At 38.7% G+C, this 22368-nt stretch overlaps 1 protein-coding gene across 16 annotated transcripts in view; it reads left to right on the plus strand.

Annotated features, from left to right (window-relative positions):
• Nucleotides 1-22368, plus strand: part of ZNF536 (zinc finger protein 536) — a 350225-nt gene that overhangs the window by 2673 nt on the left and 325184 nt on the right. For 2 of the 16 annotated variants that reach the window (XM_068693347.1, XM_068693356.1), the window contains exon 1: nucleotides 756-1018. The exons of 12 other annotated variants lie outside the window; for them this stretch is intronic. The gene's annotated coding sequence lies outside the window, so the exon portion shown is untranslated. Of the gene's footprint in view, nucleotides 1-755; nucleotides 1019-8867; nucleotides 9064-22368 lie in introns of those variants that run through there. 2 more of the 16 variants (XM_068693341.1, XM_068693353.1) reach the window with 1 other exon arrangement.

The raw sequence follows: 22368 nt of genomic DNA on the forward strand, positions 1-22368 counted from the left end.
GGCGGGGCGGCTGTGGCCGCGCGCGATATGCAGCGGAGAGGCGATTTCCCAGAGTCCTTGTTTTCCACTTCAGCCGCCCGGCGGGTCGGGGAGCGCCGTGGCCCGGCCCGGCTGGGCTCAGCTCGGCGGCGTTGCGCGGTTGCGGAGCGGGCGCTGCGCGGGCGCGGCTGCCCGGCCGCCCGCGGCTGGAGCGCTCTGTGGGGCTGGAGCGCTCCCCCCCCCCCCCCCCCCCCCCCACCCCCCCCCCCGTGCAGTTTAAAATAAATCCAACAGGGGCCGTGTTTGCTGAGCTGATTTGACCGGTTGATACAGATAGCAGCAGCGAGCCTCCCTGCTTATGTGGAAAAAGACTATTTTAAGTGTCATAATTAAGTTTAGAAGCCTTGTTTGGGCTCATTCACTGCTCGAAATAAAAAGGACTGGCTGCTTTTAGCCCCCTTCTGAAGGGGTTGGCTAAGCGCCTCTGCACGTTCGCTTGGAGAAGAATGTTTTATTTTCTAGTTTAATATTAGAAACTATATTTTTACTTGTTTAAACCGGATTTGATTATTCCTGCGGAGATTTTTTTCTCTCCCCCCCTTCCTATCACTCCAATCTTTGTTCATTGTTCATTGACTGTGGAAGGCTGCTTAAATGTACGGGGGGGGGGGGGGGGGGGGGGGGGAGGGAGGGGGACTCTCTGGTTTGATGTTGAAATAGTAAACCTGAATGAGGAGGGTGGCTGGAAAAGTGGACATTGCAGCTTTAATTAACTTCAAAATGCTTCAGCGAGGACCAGAGCGTAGTAGTGACGTTGCCTCATAAATCTGTCCGGTACAGTGCGTTGCATTGAACTATTACAGTATCACCGTCATATTGAATATTCACTACCTATCCGGGAGCATATTTGCATAATTGGATCTTTTTTTAAATGAAACTTGTTTGCAAAAAAAAACAAACAAAACCAAAAAAAAACAAAAGCCCAAGTGAAAACCGCGGAGATCTGCATGATTATAAAGAGTTCAAACATATCCGAAAAGTAAGTGACCTGCATAAGTACATCAATAGGTTAAGTGCAAATAAGATGAGAAGTGCTTCTGAAAGCTGTACATTCCCTATGTGGTCTCTTGGGTTATTTCTCAATAGCGGGATTTTTTTGTAGCCTCAGGGATTTTAGGTTTTCTGTCTGCTTTCATAACTTTTTCCCTCACAGTTCTTATACAAGGTGAGGCTTTTGTACAGTGCCTGTGTACCTGTAGTGATATTTTGAAAGAAAATAGATTAACAATTTGTAATTCATCGTGTTTGAGTTGTATAATTACAGCTGCTGTGGAACGGGAATGCGTATTGCTGTTATGTTTGTGATCATCGAACAGATCATTACTAAATACTTCAGAATATTCAAAGACTGTGTGTGTGTGTGTGTTTGCGTACGCTTAAAATTTGACTTACTTAACTGAGCTGTTACTTCTTAAATCACAGAGGTAAGTAGTTTTTTAATGTGTTTCTCCCCTCTCGTTTCACTGAGGTTGAAGATTACTGAAGTAATTAAAAATGCCAGGAATTTTTGGAGTGAATTTAGATTATATGTGAAAGCCATCCCCTCCTAGCCGAAGGGCTGGCTTGCCATATCGCAGGTTTGGATCAGGCAGGTTTGGAAGTATTTTGCAAAATAAGATTCTGGTGTAGCAGATGCTGTAGGGACAAAGTTGTGGAGCGAAGGCAGTTGGAAGCATTGCTGCCTCCTGGAAGGGGAGCAACGATCCGTGGGGATGGCAGAGTAGAAGTGCAAAGTCTGTGTGCAGCCCAAGCCTTGCCCCGGCTTTCTCCCCCCTCGCCGAAGGCTGCTTTAGTTATGATGTCATTCTGATAGTGGAGAGCAAATGTCTTCTGATTCTACCATTAAACGCCTGGCTGATTTGCCTGATAATGATAGCATTGACGTCCTGCTCCTTGACAAATGCAAGCCCTGTGAGCCCTATGAATTAACTTTTTTCCCATGGATGAGAGCTAGCTAGCTTTACGACTCATGAATGTAGCAGCGCTTCTTTGACAGATTACTTTGAACCTTCTCATTTCTGCAACAAAAACCCTTCCCCGAAATGCTATTTAACTGCTAGTAGACCCCTGCACAGTTTGGGCCTGATTTACAGAGCTGCTGAGCACTCACCACTTCCACTGACTTCAGATGGAGTTGTGGGTGCTCAGCAGCTTTGAAAATCAGGCCCTGTGTTCAATTAAAGGCTAATCCTTGCTTGCTTTCTTCTTTCCTTTTTTTTTTTTTTTTTTTCCTCTTCCTTTCTTCCCTTTTTTATTTTTATTTTTTAAAATTTTAAAGTTAGTCAGCTAAGGAGGGCTCTATGACTTCTAGTCGTTATAAAAATGTTTGTAAATAGCCTGAGATGTTTGCCCTCCTCGCCTGTCCTGTTTTTCCCTTTCTGCCATCCTTTTTTGTTTAATTAATCTTCTAATGGATGCACTGTTAATATTTTAATCTTTTGAACAAAAGAATCATAAATGAGTTGTTTAAAGTTTTCAGAATGTTGTAGAAAGAAAATGTCTCCAGTTTGGTAACAAGTGCTTAGAGAATCGGTTGCTGTTTCAGACCATGCACTAGAAGGGACTCTTGGTACAGCTGATAAAGCCTGCAGTGGGGACACTCTCCTTTATCTGTTCTGTCCTCAGATTTTGCTCGTGACTATGAATTTGTATCACTGCAGGTAAATGAAATTTAACATGATTTATTTTTTTTTTAAAGTGCCACTGGCTTAAAGTTTGTTTTCATTTGCTGTTCAAATGATGACAATTAACAACTGCAGATGTAAGAAAGGTTAGTCCCTCCATTACATTTGCAGGAAATGCATCTAGAATATTTGCATGCTAAAGCTGTGTTTTGCAAATGAGGTCGTGAAGATACAAGTTGCTATGACAGAAATACTGTATTAAATGTGACTGTAACGTGATCAATTGTGTAGAAGAAAAAGGGAAGAATTAGAAGAATTGTTAGAAGAAATTTCAATTAGAAGAATTGTTCTAAGGGCTTTTTGACTTCTGAACATATTTGAGCTCTCTAATACTCAGCAAGTTGGCTGGTGCTGTCTTCACTGAAGACTTTTATATAACGAAGAGGCTGATTGTCATATTTTTGTCCGTGCTAGAGGCCAATAGCCCAACCCATTCATTATCAGGAGAGAGTAGCCTGGAAGTTGCAACATCAGGACCACTGCTTTGCTTGCAGCAATGAAGATAGGACTGAGATCAGAAATTGTGAACTTCAGTACAGAGAGCTGACACATTTGGTTGTTTATCCACCATGGTAGCCTGAGGTGACCAGAGTTTTGCGTTAGAACAGATGTAGAAAACCCACCAGTCCATTAACATGGATTGCGCTTATTCCCCCGGAAGCACAAGTTTCAGCAAGCGTAGGAAAGTCAGGAGAAATCATTTTTCTAAATGTTTTTGCTTGAAGTTGACTTTGAATTGCACAGGTGTTTTTAGAGTGCTTTGACTAGAAAAATAAATAAATAAAATGCATGGGTTTATATGAACTTTATAAAAAACCAAACAAACAAACAAACAAAAAAAAAAAAAATGAAGAGAAACCATAAATAGATTTATTTTCCCATTTGAATGAGGACAGTTACAGCTTTTAGTATCTTCTGATTTAGTGTGGTTTGTTGGGAATTGTAAGCAAATTTAAATTTTAATCTCTGAATTTCTCTCAGATATCTGATTAGATGTATGTAGGCTCTTCATACCGCTAAAAGCAGGGTGATACCGAAAAGCCATTTTTATATCCTCTCATTCACACCTTGCATTTTTTGCCTTATTCTTTGCCCCATCTTCTTTGAGGCATTTTGTGCATCTGCTTCGGAGGTGCAAGCAATTCGTATTCAGGGAGGGAGGACATAGATGAAAAAATAGAATAAGTATTCTTTCTTTTATAGAAACATGAATAAACTTATTTCTGGAAACTGTAGATGGAAATCCAGATTTCTCTAGTGAAGACACTCCGGGCACAGATGTTCACAGAACAGGAAAAGAGGATGAGTTACTGAAAGAAAAAATGTAAAAGTAAAGTAATTCTGATATGTTTAATTAGATGATCTTAGGGTTATTGTACAAATGTGTGGCTGTAATTTCTGGTTTTGTGTCTGAATACAGAATGTGAACTTTTTCTAACTAAGTTGCTGGTCAGGATCAGACCTTGGATAGAAACAAGTGAAAATTGTAACGATCTGATGGATGTTTGTTGCTTAACATGAAATAGATGAGTGGTGCTGGTTTGAATTTGAGTGGATCACAATAACTGCTATGACATTTTCACTCCTATTGGCAGGTTAAGAAATGAAGCTAAGCACTGAGAGATGTGAAGTATCTTTTCAGAGACAGCAGACATCCGGATCAGAAAAGAGGCACAGGAATAGGGTAGCAGGGGGGCATTTGGACTGCCTCTGCCCAACTGCACCAATGCTGTGACTAAACACACTCCCAGAGAGAAAATTCTTCCAGTAGTCTGAATTTGGCACCTTTTCCTTATGTTTAAATTCACTCTAATTTTCAGGTGCATCTTACTAGATAACCAGATGCATCAAAAAATTAAAGAATTATAGAGGAGTAATAATAATTAGCCTCATTGTTTGTGTTTTTTAAAAATTGTAAGATGGGGCCTTGAAAGTATTTTGAAGTCACTGTTTTTAGAGGTCTTAATCTAAATACTGTATGATGTGAGATTGTTTTTTAAAGAGAAGGGTTCATTAGGTCAAGTTGAACTATATTAAAGACAAACAATTTTGTTATAATCTGACTGTCTTTTAAACACAGATGAAGAAAACAGTACTAAAATAGCCACGGCAGCCTCAGTATCTGATCTTTTCTACATCACGCATTGCAGTATTTGAGACTCATATAACTAAAAGCAGAATTAGGTAATTCATAACAAATATTTGCCATGCTATGAAAAAAAGCAGTGCTGCCTTTTGTGGTAGGATGTTAACGGAGAATTCTGCAGGTTACAATGCCTGAAAATAACGATGGTGGCTTAGACAGCACTCTCGCCGCGTGGGGTGAACAACAGAACTAGCTGCCTCAAAACCAGCTGCTCATTCTTGTATGTTAGTGTTAAATTGCCCAGCTGTAGGCATCTTGGGCTTCCAAAGGGAGCTGGCACTTGCTGGGAGGGTTGAGGTCGGTGGAGTTTTCTGCCCGCTCCACAGCTCTGAAAATCAGGCAGCGGTTATCCCAAGTGGGCTACCCACAGTGCCAGGGAAATGCTGCTGTGGAAAATTTGGCCCTGGATCAGTTTTATCGATGGGAGAACAAAAGGGGGGGGGGGAGGGGGGGAGAGTACAAGCTGACTTTTGTCCACTGTGGGCTATGTAGCAGTGGGGGAAACCTTGGTTCCTTGGTTGCCTGTAGTGGGGGCTGCCTGCGACTTGTGCTCTGCCTTGGGGCAGAGAGTGGGGCCTGAGCAAGCAGGGGTGTCCCGGGGAACTTCCTTGCCTTCAGCCTCAAATGGGTTGGGGAATCACAGTACAAAGTTACTATTAGCTGTTCTCAGCCTAAATGTGAACTTCATTGTAAGTTCTTCTATAACATTTATTTTTAAACTGTGATAAGCACTGTTACAAACTTTTTCTCCTGTTTTATGCCTTTGGGATGTTATTGCACAGTCGTTGTGGTTCTTTGTGAGGAAGGTGGGAGCCCTGCTTGAGCTCCTTGATGCTACCAAGGGGTCATCCCAAGTCCCACAGTACTACTCAGTGACAACAGGGCTGTGCTCATTGCTTCCTTGCTCGTCCTGGCCCCTACTGGTCTGCGACTTAACACACGTGATAGTACAGGTTGCAGGGCTGGCCCTATGTTTATTTTGTGAAATGGCACCATGATTTGTATTACTGTTGTTTTAGGTCACTCTCAGAAGTTAGTCTCCATAGATTTGTTCAAACATTGTTACCATCAATCTTGTCATTGGTATATCAGTAGTAGATATAGATAAATACAGATATGTCCCTTTGATCTAAAATTTATAAAAGCATGGATAAATAGGAAACTTGGGCAGAATTACTTCATACAAAGCGTAATAAACATATGGGATAGATTACCAGCAAGGAAAAGAGAAATGAGTTGAAGGGAAGCCTAGGTTTCTTTCTTGAGAAAGAGCTTGTGAGAGTCAGGGAGAAAAAAGCAAGGAGGTGTAAAGTCAGGTTTCTGTTAACGATGACTAACATGGTGGGTTGGATGCTCATGTCCTAACATTTCTTTTCGTAGCACTTCATGGATGGTTACATTTTATTTTCATGCGTGTTTGTTAACATTGGCTCTGTAGGTCTATGAGTGTTCCTTTTTTCTTCAGGGATGAGTAGAAATGTTAAAACATGGGGCAGTGCAAAATTTTGTTTTTGATGTCAGTATTTTTCAAGGTGACAGAAAAAGTATCTTGTGTTGATGGACTGAATTAGGGACGAATCTTGTCTTCTCTGGAGTAAGTTTATAATTGACAAAGGAAGCAGAAACAGCCTTCTGCACTAGGAACAAGGAGTTTTTGATAGACGTTTTCCTGGTTAAACCATAGTGGTGCTGGAAAAGTTCTGGAAAAAAAAAAAAGGCACATAGACAAGCTCTCTTTGTTGTTTCGTTGTTGTTTGCCTCAAGAATTTGCATGAACATTTTTGTAGGTTTCAGTCCATGACTTCTGAGTTTTTTGAATGTTAGGTGTTGACCCAGTGTTGGTAAACAACTCTAGTTTTGAAACTGTTGCTACAGGTATCTTTTCACTGAAGCATTGTTTCATTGGAATGTACCTCTGCATTTTTTATGTAAATTATGGGTCTCCTCTCTGAGTAAAGTGCACAATATTTGTTTGATTTTTATGTGGTTTCTAGGATTTAATTCTGCTCCTCTTATTTCAGTCGGGACAGGACCAGGTCTGTAGATGAAACCTCCTTTCCACACCAGGCGAGTCTCATATGATCCCTAGTTTCACTGCAAATACAACGTGCAATTCCCCTGATTGTAAAATTAGTGCAAAGCCTGGTGTTCTCAGAAAGCATGTAAGATCCTGCTTCATTAGTCCAAGTACAAAAAGAAATCCAAACTTTTGAGTTTATAAAATGCAAAGGTTATGGGCTACTGAAAATTGAAATGTATAATAAAATGACTTCATTTACCTTTTAAAGGGACCTATTCTGCATTAACTTATTGAGATTTTGCTATAGGAGTGTAATTCCTCTTAAGGCTAATAAAATAATTGGTAGAAGATATCCCAGCATCTTTATTAGCACCATAATACCAGCTAACAAAACTCTCCTGCTCTAAATACTCCCCTCCTTGGAATTTACCATAAAATTTCTTGCAAAATAGCTCGAATATTTTAAAATATCCTTGAATGTTTTAAAGAACAGGAGTTCAAACATCTTTATTTTACCTGAGCACAGAAAGCTATACGTATGTGATAAATGAACATGCTATTAGTTAAATTGGCAGTAGGAAATCCACAACCACTTCTGGATTAGAATTTCAATCTATTGAATGTTTTGGTAGAGTCTTTGGCATGCTAGGTGCTTTCCAAATATAGAAGTATAGTTTCTGGCCAGAATGAGCTGGGGTTTTCTTCTCACAGTTGAAAAATGCTAGTTCATTAGTTTGCAGCAACATGCTGAATCTTCGAAGGATTTCTCAGGTCCACAATTGAATTTCAGCTCAAAATGAAAGAGTTGCATCTCTGCACTTCATTATGGACTGGTGATTATGAAATGCACCTGGGTCACAAGAGAGCTGGATACAGATCGTTCCTCTCATATCTGATTTGAATCAGCTTCTTCAAATCAAGTTTCTCACATCCCAGGTGAGCGCTCTAATAACCACACTTTGGCTTTTCCAAGGTGGGTCTTTCTGAGATCCTGCTTAAGGCTATTCCAATTTAAATAATAATTTAATTATTCAGTAGGTTAGAAGAGGGCTGATTCTTGGCTTGGGCACTCAAGTGTGATGTGAGAGACTGGGTCCAGCTTTGTTCTTTTGCAGAATCTTGTACCCGACAGCACTGAGAATGATACAGTGAGAGCATCTGTGTTCATAATGCTGTTTGGCTGTCTCTTCCTTCAGAGAAGTTGTAAAAGCCATAATGAGGAACAAAAGGAAATTCTGAAGTCTTTAAGTGATGTGGGGAAATTGTTCCCTACTCAGCTCTCTACCTTTATTGTAAAGTTCGTGATCCATTGTTTATAAAAATCAGTTGTTGAGGGGACATGTCTTGGTAATGCAGAATACTTTCATCTCAAAATGAAGTTTTGTTGCCATTGTTTCATTCAATGGATTGTGTGTGTGAACAAAACTGATTAACTGATTTTCCCCTGAGCACTGAGCATCCAGCTGTAGGAGGCACAACAGGTGTAGGGTTAGTCCCTTCTCCTGTAAAGCCTTGAACCTCTGTATGGTGCAGGGTTTGGGGATGGCTCTTTGTCCTACTGTGAGGTGGAAATGCCATGTTAAGGCCACGGGCCTTAGGGATACGAGGCATACTGTTAGTGCTCCATCCCTCACAGAGAAACTCGTGTGAGATGTAAAAGACCTGTGGAAATGGGAGGTTTCTCTGTCTGATTTTCTTAAAAAGGGTAGTAAAAACATCCTCATCCATAGAAGGGGGATCTGCAAAGGGAGGAAACCCTTCTTTGCCTGGAGTCAGAAATACTTATTTTGATAGCTTCTGTCTCCTCTGTCTTTCATTCTTAACTTCTCTGGCAGCGCAACTCTGGCAGATCCCACGCTGTATTGGTTGGTTCCCCTTCTGGCTGCTCTGCAACAGTGGTGGATAGGAGCCAAGGGAATAAATATAGCTCCAAGTTCCAGTAGTAACCCCCTGCCAGACTTCTACACAGAAACCTGGGAGGTCACTGAGGGAATGAGTGATAAAGAGTTTGGGCAGGCCCAGATCTGACTTCCCCAGCAGAGAGTATTTCTGCAGTCCTAGGGAAAGGGGAAAAGGTGCTGCAGGGCCCCACCACTGCCTTTGTTTCTGTGCAGAACTGAAGGGATCTGTAGATGAATTTCAAAAGCAGTTACCATTGGCTGTGTGGTTTCCATGTGAGTTTATTAAATGTGAACATTTTTATATATAAAAATAACTTCACCATTTTGTTATTTCCTTTTACGTATTTCACTCCGGTTGGAAAAATGAAATCAATCTAGTCAGCTTTTCATCAGTTTCTCTCTGGCTGTCATGCAGTTGCACAATGCTGCAGTGCTTGGCTAGCAAAAATGTTTACAACGAAAAATTGTTTTCAATGGGATTAAAAAAAGTATCATGGAAACATTTTTATTGATCTTCAATTTTTGTGCTTTTTTTTTTTTTTTTTTTTCTTACAAAACCTAAACTACATCAATGGTGTTCCTCTAATTTGATGCTGTGTTTTCTATTTATACTTGCATTGTATAGACAGTATATAATCCTCTGTCACGTAGCACAAAAAATGCTAGCTTGAGTATTTCTTATGAATTGGTTCAAAGTCTGTGGAAGTCCACGAGCACCTTACAGTTGACTTTTTGAAGTCAAACCCTTAATCAACTGTCTGTAAATATCTGTTCTAGTTGGGTTAAGCTATCTCCATTGTTTAGAACTGGTCTGAGTTGCTGTCATCTAGTAATGCTGTGACATCTCTTCCTACAGCTGAGACAGATTTGGGAATATATCTTCAACCCCTTATAGACCTTTGCTGCCACTGGCACCCAGTGAAATTTTACATGTGGTAAAATGCATAGAATCAGATCCTTGGTAGATTAACTATAATAAGGTACTTTGGAGTAAAATACTGGCTGGATGTTACCTTTTGCATGAAAGCTCTTAATTTCTTTCTTTCCTATTTTTTATCATTATTATTATTATTATTTGTGATGAATGTTTAATTGGTTTGGATTTTAATTTATTTTGCTTTCTAGTATAAATGGCAAAGAGCTTTTTCTGGGGAAACTGCCCAAATCTATGGATATTGACAACTGCTTTACAAATACAGGGACTCGGGCAGCATGAGACAGCATCGCACCTCTCAAGGGGTGGCTGCTGTTAATAACAGAGCTGTCTGACATGAGCACCCAGAGCTTCCCTTGTCCCATTTCCCACACTGCCTGACTTCTTTCCTTCACTCAGTGTCCTTCATTTGCCAGCACAAGCCTTTGTAAAGAGGAGAAATGCATACCCCTGGGTACTCTTTGAAAAGTGGTAGCCTTCCTGTTAGAGAGTCATGAATTTCACAGGCCCAAGCTTGTAAACACTTTTTCAATGCTTTTATGAAAATTGACCACTGAGTTCACTAATTGAAAACCTTAATGAATGTTTTAATGACCAGATCTATAGCCATCTGTGACTTAGTATCCTGTTTTCAGGTGTGAGTTGGATCAGTCAAATTTAGCTTGCTTCTAATTGAAGTCATCACCACACAAACAAAAAGATACTGTTTTATAAATACGATTTCCAAGCCTCTTTCAAATACCAACTGTTGATTAGCTACTTCTCACATTAAGACACTAAACTCACTGATTTCACACGCAACCTTTTACTTACCGAATACAGCTTTTGTAGTGTATTCCCATTCACCATTAAGTTAAACAACTTGCATTTGATGAGGTCTTCTGTTGTTGGAAAGAAAGGACGTATCACACAGGCTTTTTCAGTGACATTGGCAGGGGTATTGCAATTTATGATTTACATTTTTAATAAAGCCAGGTAGATTTGAAAACTATTTACACATGTATAGTCTGTAATCTAACACAGTTTTCATTCAGCTGCTCTGTAGCTAGTATGAACATTTGAAGTAGATTTGATGCCTCTAAAACAGTCTGGCTGGTGCATATTCTTCAACTGCATGACATTTGTTCATGTACCTCTTTAGAAGATATTGATGTTTTTAATCAGACAGGGACTATTTTTTCTGGGTATACTTTGCTTTGACGAGATTTTCTGTTGGGAGATTGGGCTTTTGAAGAAGTGTTTCATATATTTGAGTCAAGTAAAATATTACCTATAAGAGTGAGAGACCCTCTTATGTTGCTCCTTTACAAATACAGATTTAGAAATAAGTCCTCAGTTTTTATTGTTCATTGTTATTATTACACATCATATATCTTTTACTAATTGTGCTTTTATTCTTGATTTAATTATATTTGTTATGGAGCAAATGTTTTACTATTTAAAAAAATCATGTCATAATTCTGTGGTTTCTGATTTGTGAATGAAAATACCCCTGAAATCCCAAATAATTTTTTTTTAAGTGTCAATCTCTCCACTTTTCTCTCTGATGTTTGTGGTGAGGCTGAAAAAAAGAAAGAAAATAAAAAGCACAAACAAATAGAAAGCAAAGCATTGGCATTCAGCATGCTGCCAGCTACATGTAGATGTACCAGACCTATGTATCAGAGCAAGAATTTAATGACAAAAAATTTTTTCAGGGTCCCTCTGTGGCTTGCCACAGTGCCAGGATAATGTTGTCAGGAGGAGCAGAGCTGGCAGATAACGTGAGGAACAGTATTGGATGTGCCTTTTCAGGCTTGTTTTTTTTGACAGCATTTCCTCCTTTTATAATCACCTCTTTCTTGAAATAGGAAATCAGTTAAAAATCAGACCTCTTTTCTGCCTCTCTTAGGACTCGTGTGTATTTATTGATTTTTTGTTTGTTTGTTTGTTTTGGTGATTTGTTCAGAAAGCATTATCTATGTAAATGGAAGTTCTGCTAGGCTTGGGAGCCATTTGTACCTTTTTCTGGGTCTTGGGTGTTTCTTGGTTCTGTACTTACAGAGTGTAGAATTTAGTCCCCTTCAGCTACTTCCATTTAGGATTTGCCCCCTGTTGAGATCATTATTTAGTACTAGGACAGTTTTTATATGTTGAGTAGGGATCATTTATTTCTATAGAAATAAGAGGACTTAACGGCAGTGCACAATCAATATGCAAAGCCCTACTAAGATAATTTGTACTTAAATGTGAACAACATTAATTCTAAACAATTTTCAGCCCTTATTTAGTCTAATCATTGCTGGACATCTAAGTGAAGAAGGTTCTTCTAACTTATTAGTTTATTATCAACTATATTGCCAACACTTAAACCCTTCGATTAGGTAAACCAGTTACCTATTATTCTATTAGGGCTTGCTGCTCTCTGGTTAAGTCCATCGTGGAACTCCTGCTGCCTAGGTGCAGATGCCCCATCCTTCTATAAGAAGGTGTATGTGGAATTTGGCTACTGCACAAGGAGGATGTAAATATAGGAATTACTGAATAATACTTCAGTATTTTATAGGATGCCTGCATGTATTTCTTAAAACTGTATGGTATGAAAGTATCTATAGAAGGAATAAATGTGTTTATCTTAGAGAAATCCATCTGGTAAGACCAAGAAGACTTTGAAATAGTCTCTTTTTTTGTTGTTTGTTTTTTGTTTCTGTGGCTTGCAAGTTTAAGTTTTCTGAGGAAGGTTTTTTTTTTTTTTTTTTTTTTTTTTTTTTTTTAAGCAAAAGTTTTTGTGGCTTTTAGGAGTTACTTAGTGTTTGTGTGGAAGACTGTATGCTCCCTCAGCTGTGAATGGTTGGTGGTTCTCTATTGTTTGTTTCATGAATCAAGTTTCCGATTTATAAACGTGCTGTTCACATACATGTAAATAATGTCAGTTAAAGCTGTCCAGAGAAAAAGCTTACTGCTGTGGTGTTATATGACTCCACCTATACTTCTTCAGTTGATCTTAAAATGAACATTTCTATAGTAGCATTTGAGTTAGTGTGGAACCAGTGGCATTGAAATGTACTTAGTTTTACTAAAATTGGATATCAAGTGTTAAAGCACGTGCTTGGGTCTATGCTTAGGTCCACTATGAACTGTGGAAAATTCTCGTCACAGTTCTCTTAGTTCAGGAGTTACAATTTATAGTGCTGGATCTAGGTGTTAAAGCACTTTGAAAGCCCACAAAGTCTCCCTCCCCATTTGTTTTTTAATCTCTGTTGATCTCATCAATAATCCATATGATTTCAAAAGTCATATGTGGTCTTAAAATCGTTTCTTAAATTTTCTGGAGTAGTAGTTCTAAAAAATATGGTTCAAAGGAATAATACTTTAGAATCATTGTGGTCTTGAATTACAATTAAAAGAAGATGTATTAAATATAAACAAAAGTAGCATTCATACAAATGTTAATTAAGCTCATGTCACAGAGCCTTGCTTCTTTGTGAAGAGCAGAAAGGCTCTTCTCATTTTCTTGTTCCTTCCACTGAGACTTGTTTGGTGGCCTTCTACCACCTCCTCTCCATAGCAAAACTGCTTCAGACTTCCAAAGTGGCCATTCTCATAATCTGCAACTAGTTGTGGCTCTGTAGCTAAAAAGATGGGCCTCTGAAGTAGTCACTGTGAGGGTAGCCTGTACTGGCTAAAGGAAGAAGAAGCGTGGAAATCATAAGACGTGTAGGGAGCTTTATACCTCTGTGATCAGGCAATGGCAATGTGTGGTGATATGTACATGGGCAGTGCATATAGCTAGAGGCCAAGACTTGGGCAGGAGCTGGAAGGCTGGTGCTTACTTCATGCTGGTGAGGTGGAACATCAGGGGCACGGGGACTGCCAGCCATGGTCCGTGGTCTGACTTGGGAGCCCTGGTAAGGAAAAGGAAGGTGGAGAAATGATGGGAGAAAAGTCCTTTACTCTATCCCAGGAGAATGTTAGTTGGTATGCATTCAGATCAGGGCAGTCCACAGCCATAAAATAGCTCTTACACTCTCACAGGTTGTTCTGAACTAATATTTGCTAATTTAATTTTCTTTGCAGACCTTGATATCAAAGTCGCTGAACTTTATTTTTTGCTGGAACTTGTGGTAAAATAAGAGATCTATACCAAATATTGAAAAATTAGGCTTAACAGAATGAAAAAAGAACATGCTAAATATCCTAAGTAATGATATAAATAAGGTGCCATGTCATTCTGCCCACCCTCTTTCATTCAAAACCAGATTATGTTCTTCATCTCTCTAATGGCACTATTAGCAAAATCATATTGGAAGCCAGAACCTTATTTGTGATGTTGTTTCTCCCTTGGGGCTGATATTGAAGCACGGGCACAGTATAAAACTTCAGAAAGAAGGCAAATATCAGCTACTTTTAGCCCAGGATTAGCAGTTAGGACTCTTGAGTGTCATCTGAACATTGATTATTTGTCAGATAATGCAATTACATTTAATGGAGGGCACTGCTTGGGAGTTACATAGTTTAACTAGCACGTTTGGTCTTTATGCACTATACCTTGTTCCCAGTCGCAATGGAAACAGGAGTGATGTTTGACACTCAGTTGCGGTAATACTTTTCCAAAGTGGTTGCATATCACAACACTGACAAACCCCACAAAACACCTGTTGTGTGGTCTTTGCTGCTGGGTTGCATTTACTTTCCTCACTGAGAGGTGGAAGCTGCAGAAGAGTGGTGCTGGAGAATGGTGTAACACATTGTGCGCCTGTCACTGAGCTGACACACTTGCTATTGACTGTGACATGCCATTTACATGAAACCATTAGGTGCTACTGCAGCTTAGGGCACAGTATAGGTTATGCAGCAAATTGCAATCCATTTTCGTCTGCATGACAGACCAGCCAAGTGAAGCTAGAATCTGAGTCCCCAAATTTCAGGGTTTCCACTCTCCCATGAAAAGAAAGGAGGAAAAGAACCTAAAATGGTTTAAAATATCAGAGAAGAATCCTGTCCCTGTCCCTAGGTGAACCCGGGTAGTAACAGGGAGGGTTAAACTGAAGGTGTGTGGAGTCCCTCCGGTTGTGTCACCTGCAGACTGAACAGTTCCTGAACGTTCACCATAGGAGCCGGAGGTACCATATTTTAAATGCTCTGATATCACAGTGATAACTATAATGTAAATGCTCCTTCAGACAGAAATGCAAATTTAATTAAGTGTCTGAACTTGGTTTATTCATGATAAAACAGTTTGGCTCAGGCTTATTTTAGATTTTGAGTATCAAAGGGATAGCCTTGGCTTTAGTGACTCTTTAGTCTTCTAAGCTGCATTTGCACATTTCATCCTGGAAGGGTCTTCTGACATTGTGACTTAGTTTCTGCTACCAAGTGCTAAAGTTATTCAAGAATGGCTACCTTAAATATGGAATTTAAACCATATCCTTGAACTTTTCATTTATTAAAAAAAAAAAAAAAAAAAAGGTAAACCAACAAAATGAAAGAAAAAACACAACAGCAATCCTTAGGAGTTTGTTAAGGCTGAGCTACCAAAACTAACCAAAGAGATTTGCAGCGGAAATATTCAATGAATTCCAGTTGCCAGCTGGGTTTTCAGATAGAACAATGGATATATAATAACTTACTGGTTCCTTTGACTGTTATTGATTGTACAATGAGAAGTAAGAGATTTGGGTAGAAACCTAAAGAGAGGGATGAAGGTCCAAATGCAGCTCCTTGGCAGTATGCCACTTAAATCACAGGCTTCTAACTTGTCCCATCTGTAAGACTGGAAGAAATGTTTCCCTCCAAATGGGAAACGAAACAGCACAGTTAAATAAAATGTACAAAATATATTTAGGCATTTATGTATTTAAGTTGTCAGCTGGAGAATTTTGGTAACTGCATGTACAGTTTTGAAATCCTAAGCAGGATGTCCAGCAGTGGCAAAATGTGTGGATGAACGCTGTTCTGGTGCATCCAAATAATTCATGTGTTCATAGGACTTAATAGTCAGCAGGGGAGCCCTCTCAGACATGGTTAATGAAAGTGGCTGCACCTCGTTCAGATCCTGCTGGAAGCTTTACTCTGTCAAAGGTGTGTGCCTGTGGGTACTTCATAAGCCTCACCCCTTTCTCCTGCCCTTGGATTTAGTTATAGTGAAGAGCTGAAAAACTTGACATCATTGTGGTTTTGGCAAAAGTTGGCTGTGTATGAATATCTCTGTGAAGGCTGCTCCTGTGTGCAAGCTTATTTGATTATTTGAAAACCTTTTTGAATCTGATAGCTGAATCATTGCCTCATGCTTCGTAAGCAATAGCTGAAGTTCTGTATATGTTTTGGAGATAATAATATGGCTTTATGTTTTTATTTTTAATGTTTGCTTACATTCATCTGGGAGCTACCATAATGACAGAGAAATTGTGTTGATTCCATGAAATAAAGTTGTCCTTTTGTGAAAAGATTCTAAAATCACATATTTCTTCAGTGCAACCTGGTGGAGCACCACGCACGTTGTACAAATGAAAATGTGCTCCCCTCAGCTGTCAGTGCAGTATGCTGAAAAATGAGCATATGAAGGCAATTTAAGTGTTGAACCTTCTTTAATTCAACACATCGTTCAGTTTCAAAATAGTTAAGTAAATTGTATTAAATAATTGTAAACATTCCAAGTAGTCATCCAAAAGAAATTGTGTTTTGCATAATCGTAACTTAGGAACAAAATATTAAAATATAAATCAAGGAAGAATAAGAAAAAAATTGGTAAACAATGACAATACACTTAAAAATGCTCAAATACATATCCATAGTAGATATTTGACAATTTTTTTTTGTGGTTATTTCAGATGCTGTATAAAATTTCAGACCAGTGAATGTTAAAAATACTTCATATACCTTATACTACATCCCTTCAAATGTTTATTTTTCTGAAACTTGAAAGCTGTGTGCAGTATGACTTCAGCAGTGCAAGAGGCTTCATTCTGTAAAGTGCCTAGAAATTTATGTGATCAGTTATATAAATAGGCTTATTGTTTAGAAAGTGTCTAAAACAAAGTCTGTCCTTTAGCCATTTCTTTCTTTTATTAAAATTTTAAAGACGCAAATTTCAAAACCAAACAAACCAATTCCAAAGGGGTCTACTTTTCTTGTTTCTCCCAAAATGTACAGTATGTTATAACAATTTAGACTCCAGTTAGGCTAGTGGGGAGTCTTTCATTAGAAAGCACACTCTAGCAAAGCATGTATTTTTTGTTAAGAAGCAGTGAATGATATAATAACTGTAAAGGACATCTACAGTGTAACGACAGTTATGTGTTTTTCAAAGGAAAATGCAAACAATAGGTAAAAGAAAGTAAAATCAATAAAAGGACATTGTATGAATATATCTGGTCCATTAGTTACAGGGAAATCTATTTTGTTCAATCGGAAATCACATTCAGCTTATGAGGTGGATAAATAAAAATGTTATGTTACGTAGTCCTTTCTCCTTTTGAGCTTAATGGCAATTTTGGATGAAATGGGACATTGGGATTAAAGCCCAAATTAATCATTGTGCAGTACTGTTTTCATCACGCTTACTTCCAGGTAGCTTATTTCCACCAAGTAAATCATTGAGGGCTGTTTTCATTAGATACGGTTCCTGTTTTTTGATGTTTGTTTGTTTGTTTTTTGTTTTTGTTTTTGGAGGGGGGTGGGGTGGAGAGGCAACCCTCATAAATCAAATATTCCTCCATTTGAAATGGGAGTACATTTCCACCTGTTGAGTTTTTACCTGAAAAAGTGTCAGAAGTTTGCTTTTTTAACTTCAGTTCTCATTCCTTCCTCCTGTTAGAAATATTGTGTAGTTTGGAGAAAAAGGCATTGTGAGCAATTGCATGTCGGTAGTTCCCTCACAACCCCAAATTTGTGAGGGACAACTGATTTCTGCACTAGAATTTCTGATCCCTGTGTGCCAATTGTTGGTTGATTAAGGTCAATGATCACACTTATTCAGTACTTTTATCGACTTGCATCATGTGATAGAAGTGATTGATTTAAGCACATGATTGCTAATTTTCTATTGTAGCAGTTTCTTGTATAGAGCCAGATTTTACATTACCAGGAGTTATTTATACTGCATTTAAAAGCAATTCATTTTTTTTTTCCCCTTACAGGTAATGCTGCCATTGCATACATTCAGAATTGCATATTTCACTTGTGGGAGAATGTTTTTGCCAATGTCAGATGTACCCTTTGTTTCCAGAGATCTTTGGATAGGCTGAGATTTCAAATACTAGATAATAACATGCAGTGTGTATTATTGATGTTGTCTTAATTGTCTTATTGACAACTCACTTGCACTTGAAGAGGCATGCTAATATCAGACGTTTTATGAGATTGCATATATTTTCATGACTGGAAGCCTTAGCTACAAAATGATTTAAAAAGAGTACAACTGTTACTCATTAAAACACATAGAATTCTATAAATGCGTTTTTGGTCTACATTCTGCATCATCACTGTTTGGTTTTGTTAATCCAGTCTCCCTACCCTTAATTTTCCTTCACTAGTCCCTAATTAAGTTATGCATTTACACTGGCTCCAAAGCAAAGTGCCATGAATCACCCCCATTACCTGAAGGGAAGAGGAGGGAAAAAAAAAAAAAAAAAAAAGCTTGTTGGTATAGAAGAGCCTGGAAGATATCAATATATGCTCATATAAAGGGGAAACACAAACTATTTCCCTCTGCAGTGGGAGGAGGGGGTGTAGAAGAGAGCATGTATTGCATACAGCTTCAAATGGTAAACTAGTTATGAACATACTAATTGTGATACTCATTTCTTATTTCTGGTGAAGTAGGTTCATTAAGATGTTGGAATAGTTTAGTTACTGTTGTTCTCTTCTAAAGACCTGTGAATTAACTTGTGACATTGTTAAAATTTAAAATCAATAAAAATAAAACTACAGTTTGTATCAGCATGAGCTGACAGATGTAGACATGTATTAGGGAAAAATCTCTTGCTGAGAATGACTGTAGCCTGAAGTATTCTATGTATGAATGATCCAAACATATTTTAGATTTCTCCTTCAGAAAACCTCCGGTTTGGACACATGGGCCTCTTTGTGTGTCTGTCAGGATGAAAGGACCAGTTGATGACATAACTTCTATGAACACTGTCTTCTGGGTGCTCTTTTCTCCATCTCTCACAAGGACTCCATCAGGGACTGTTTCTTTCTAGTCCTGTTTGAAACATGAACTCCTGGGTTTCAGTATCACAGTGAACTGTGTTCAGGCAAAACCTATTGTGTAGACTCTGCACATTGTTTCCAGCCCTTTTATTCCTGCTAGTGTTATAGGCTTTGCTGGTGGATATAAAAAGGAAGGAGATGTTCTTCAGGTTGACTTTCTTCTCCTGGTGTAATGACCTCTTTGATATCTTAGAGCAACATGGGTTTCTCACCCAGGAGATGAATAGTACAGTTCTGTTCATTGATACCTTGCAGTTTTCCTTCAGATTTCTTTTTGAGATAATGAAGTGAGTGTAGAGAACCATAAATTCATTCTGCAAAATACTTTTTAGAAATTGGCAATTATTTGTATCTGTCTTCCAGCTCACTTCAACCTGTTTTGAATTGCTTTTGCAGTTAAGCTTTATTGGCCACTTCTTAAGGCCAAAGAACGCATACTTCTCTCTTATCAATGGGCTTCTGTGGTTAGGTGTTTTGTTAAGGATCTTAGTGACCTTCCCAGATTTTGCTACATTTACACAGTCTCCATTTCACTTTAATAAATCAGTAAGAGATCTGACTCTTAATATTTCTGTAAGGGAAGAAAAGAGGAAATTTTTTTATCATATGTTAAAAAAAAAAAAAAAAAGAAAAGAAAAGTCAATTAAATTTTATATGCCAGTGTATCCTTTTAGATCAAAATAGGGGAGCAAATTCTGTCTGGTAGAATGTACCACTGCTCCCAAAACACTGGTACCATCTGGCTCTAGAACATCTGAATTCAAAGCTTTTGGTATTGATCTTAATATCTTGATGTCATGTCTTTATTCTTCTTCCTTTTTGTTGTTGCTGTGATGAACATGTTGTGGCTAGGGTGTCCTATAAACCCTAGATGCAGTTCTGGGCCCAGAACACCCACAGGACGTTCAACACTACTGTGTACTGGAATAGCTCAGAAGTGACCTCTGCATGCTGTTATCCCACATTGTGAGTGTGCAGATTGGCCATATCTGAAGATCTTTGTGCTTGATTTCTAAAATAGATCAAGTAGTGTATGCCTGGAGCAAAAGGTGTCCATCTGTGAAATATGAGCTTGAATGACCACAATATCTGGAAAAAAATGGATGACACCTGAAAATCAAACTTGTTGATAAAACACTGGACAGGGTTTTGTTCCTGCTTCTTTTACTGACTTTCTGCATGACCTTGGGAAATTCATTAGAAGGTGACTTTTACAGGTACTGAACACCTCTTGCTACTAATGAGTCCTGTGGTTGCAGTGGGGGCAATTATCACCCCTGAAGCTGAGGCAGTGCTTCTGTCTTTGTCTACTGAGTAGGGCAAAAGGATTTTTACTGCCTTTGAGAAACATTATATTGTCTATTGTTAAAAAGTATATAAATATGTCTTTGGTTTAATAATTTGCTTAGAAAATTGAAGGAGATGTGATCTGGCTGAAGTAGTGTAGATGGAGGAGTGTCTTGCCATATGCTTGCAACTTTGGGTGGAGTGGTGTTTGTTCACCCTGCTTTCCCCAGATGTTCAACCTTATATGTTTCTGTATTGATAGTCATATGCCATATCCTTGTCCACTCACTCTGGTCAAGCCTAAGCACAGATTCTGCACCCCATGTTTCCCCTGCAGCTGTAGTCATGTCTTTGAACAGAGGGGCTCTGCTGCTGATCACTCCCTAACCAAAGCAGTTTCTTTACTTGACCCCTTGTTTTGGTTTCAACGACATAGCTCACAGAACCTGTTGCCGCAGTTTCTTCTTTGATACTGTCCCCCAGAGTTTTGCAAAATCGATCTTGCACTTGGCAATTTTGCTCTCAAAAATACTAGATTTAATATCCTGATTGTAAAGAAGCTGGCAGCAAATGAGCCTAGGATTTTAGAGCAAGCTTCACTCTTTATATGTGCACTTTAGCAATAAAAAATGACTTTGCATTTTGATGCATTTCTATAGAGATATACTTGAGGTTACCTACATGATGCAGGACTTCCCTGGTGAAATGCTTCAGCTGTTAAGCAGGAGGTTGGCTTCAAACTACTGTAATGGCTCTTTCTTATATGGTCTTAAACTCTGCAAACAAGTGCAAAGTTTCATTGTATCTCCAAACACCAAAATCAGGCTGAGTGGTCCTTAACTGTTTCCTTGTCTTTCAGGAGAACTAGGGTTCCACATTAGCCAGAATTTGATTCATAAGCAGTTGCTACAGGTAAATAGAAATCTGCATTGTTGTCTGCAGGAGACTGAAAGCTCTCAGACAGAGTTACTGAGAAAATGAAGTTTTGGAGGGAAGCATGCTAAGCAATCAAATAGAAACCATTAAGCATGTTTTTTTTTTTTTTTTCTTTTTTTTTTTTTTTTCCTCCAGTGGTGAATTTTGGTGGTTCGCTCTTAGAGTTGCTGTGTGGCATAAGAATCAATACTGTTCTTTAAAGTCTGTGGCCTATTGGCAGAAAAGCTCACTTGCAGTATTCCCGATGCTAGGAAATAGTGAGAGGGGAATAGTCAATAATACCTGTCAGGACCAATGGAGCACAACATGATCTAGTTACGTTACCTTCTATTTGTGAATTGTTACCTTGGTTGACCTGGATAAGAGAATCATTACCCTCCAACACTGAAACCTTTAGTGTCTATACCTTTTGTAAAACACTTAATGCTTCAGTTAGAGCTCTTAACAGGTGTATCCTGGTAGCCTCCGTTAAACTTGTGTACATCTAGGAGATCTTAGGGAGACACCTGGTGTGTGCCTGTAAAACTATTTTCTGGTTTGTGTTGCAGAAGTAGCTGAATGAAATGTAGGTATAGGCCTGTTGGTTCAGGTAAATCTGAATTAAATGCTCATGTTGATGTGGGTAAAATCTGTGTTATTTGTAAGACCAGTCCACAAGAACCATTCACATTCCCTCCTGAAAGTGTACTACTTTGTCCAGTTCCATTCATTGTGTTTCCTATAATGCATCATTTTGCTCTGGCTGATGGTAGTTGAAGTTTCTTAGACATTACCAGTTCTCTTAATAATTTTTAATAAGAATAGATATGATTTTCAAAGTTGCTTTGGAAGCAATAGGTGCTTTAAGTGTTTTTTATCTTGCTTATCCCCACATACTCTTTCTGGCTATAATTTTCTTCACTAAGACAGGACATCTGGGCTTGTATTTTCTTAAAATAATAAGGTGGAAGAGACTCTCCTTACCCAAACTGATCTAAAGTGCAAGGCCCCTATAGCATTCACATAATCATCCACAGTTCTCTGACTCTGTCACTAGTGGGGTCAGACCATTATGTGACAGGTGGTGTAAAGCATGTTTGGTAGAGTGCTGACATAATTTTTTAATTTTTTTTTCTGATGGTATCTTTTATTATTATCTGACGGAGAAAGAGAAGTCTGGCAACCAAATTCTTAAATCAGGTGGTCTGACACAGTAGGAAGCAAGGATTTTGGTCCAGGAGCTGTGCTTG

The sequence above is a fragment of the Anas acuta genome, chromosome 10 (assembly GCF_963932015.1).
Source record: "Anas acuta chromosome 10, bAnaAcu1.1, whole genome shotgun sequence".
NCBI lineage: Eukaryota > Metazoa > Chordata > Aves > Anseriformes > Anatidae > Anas > Anas acuta.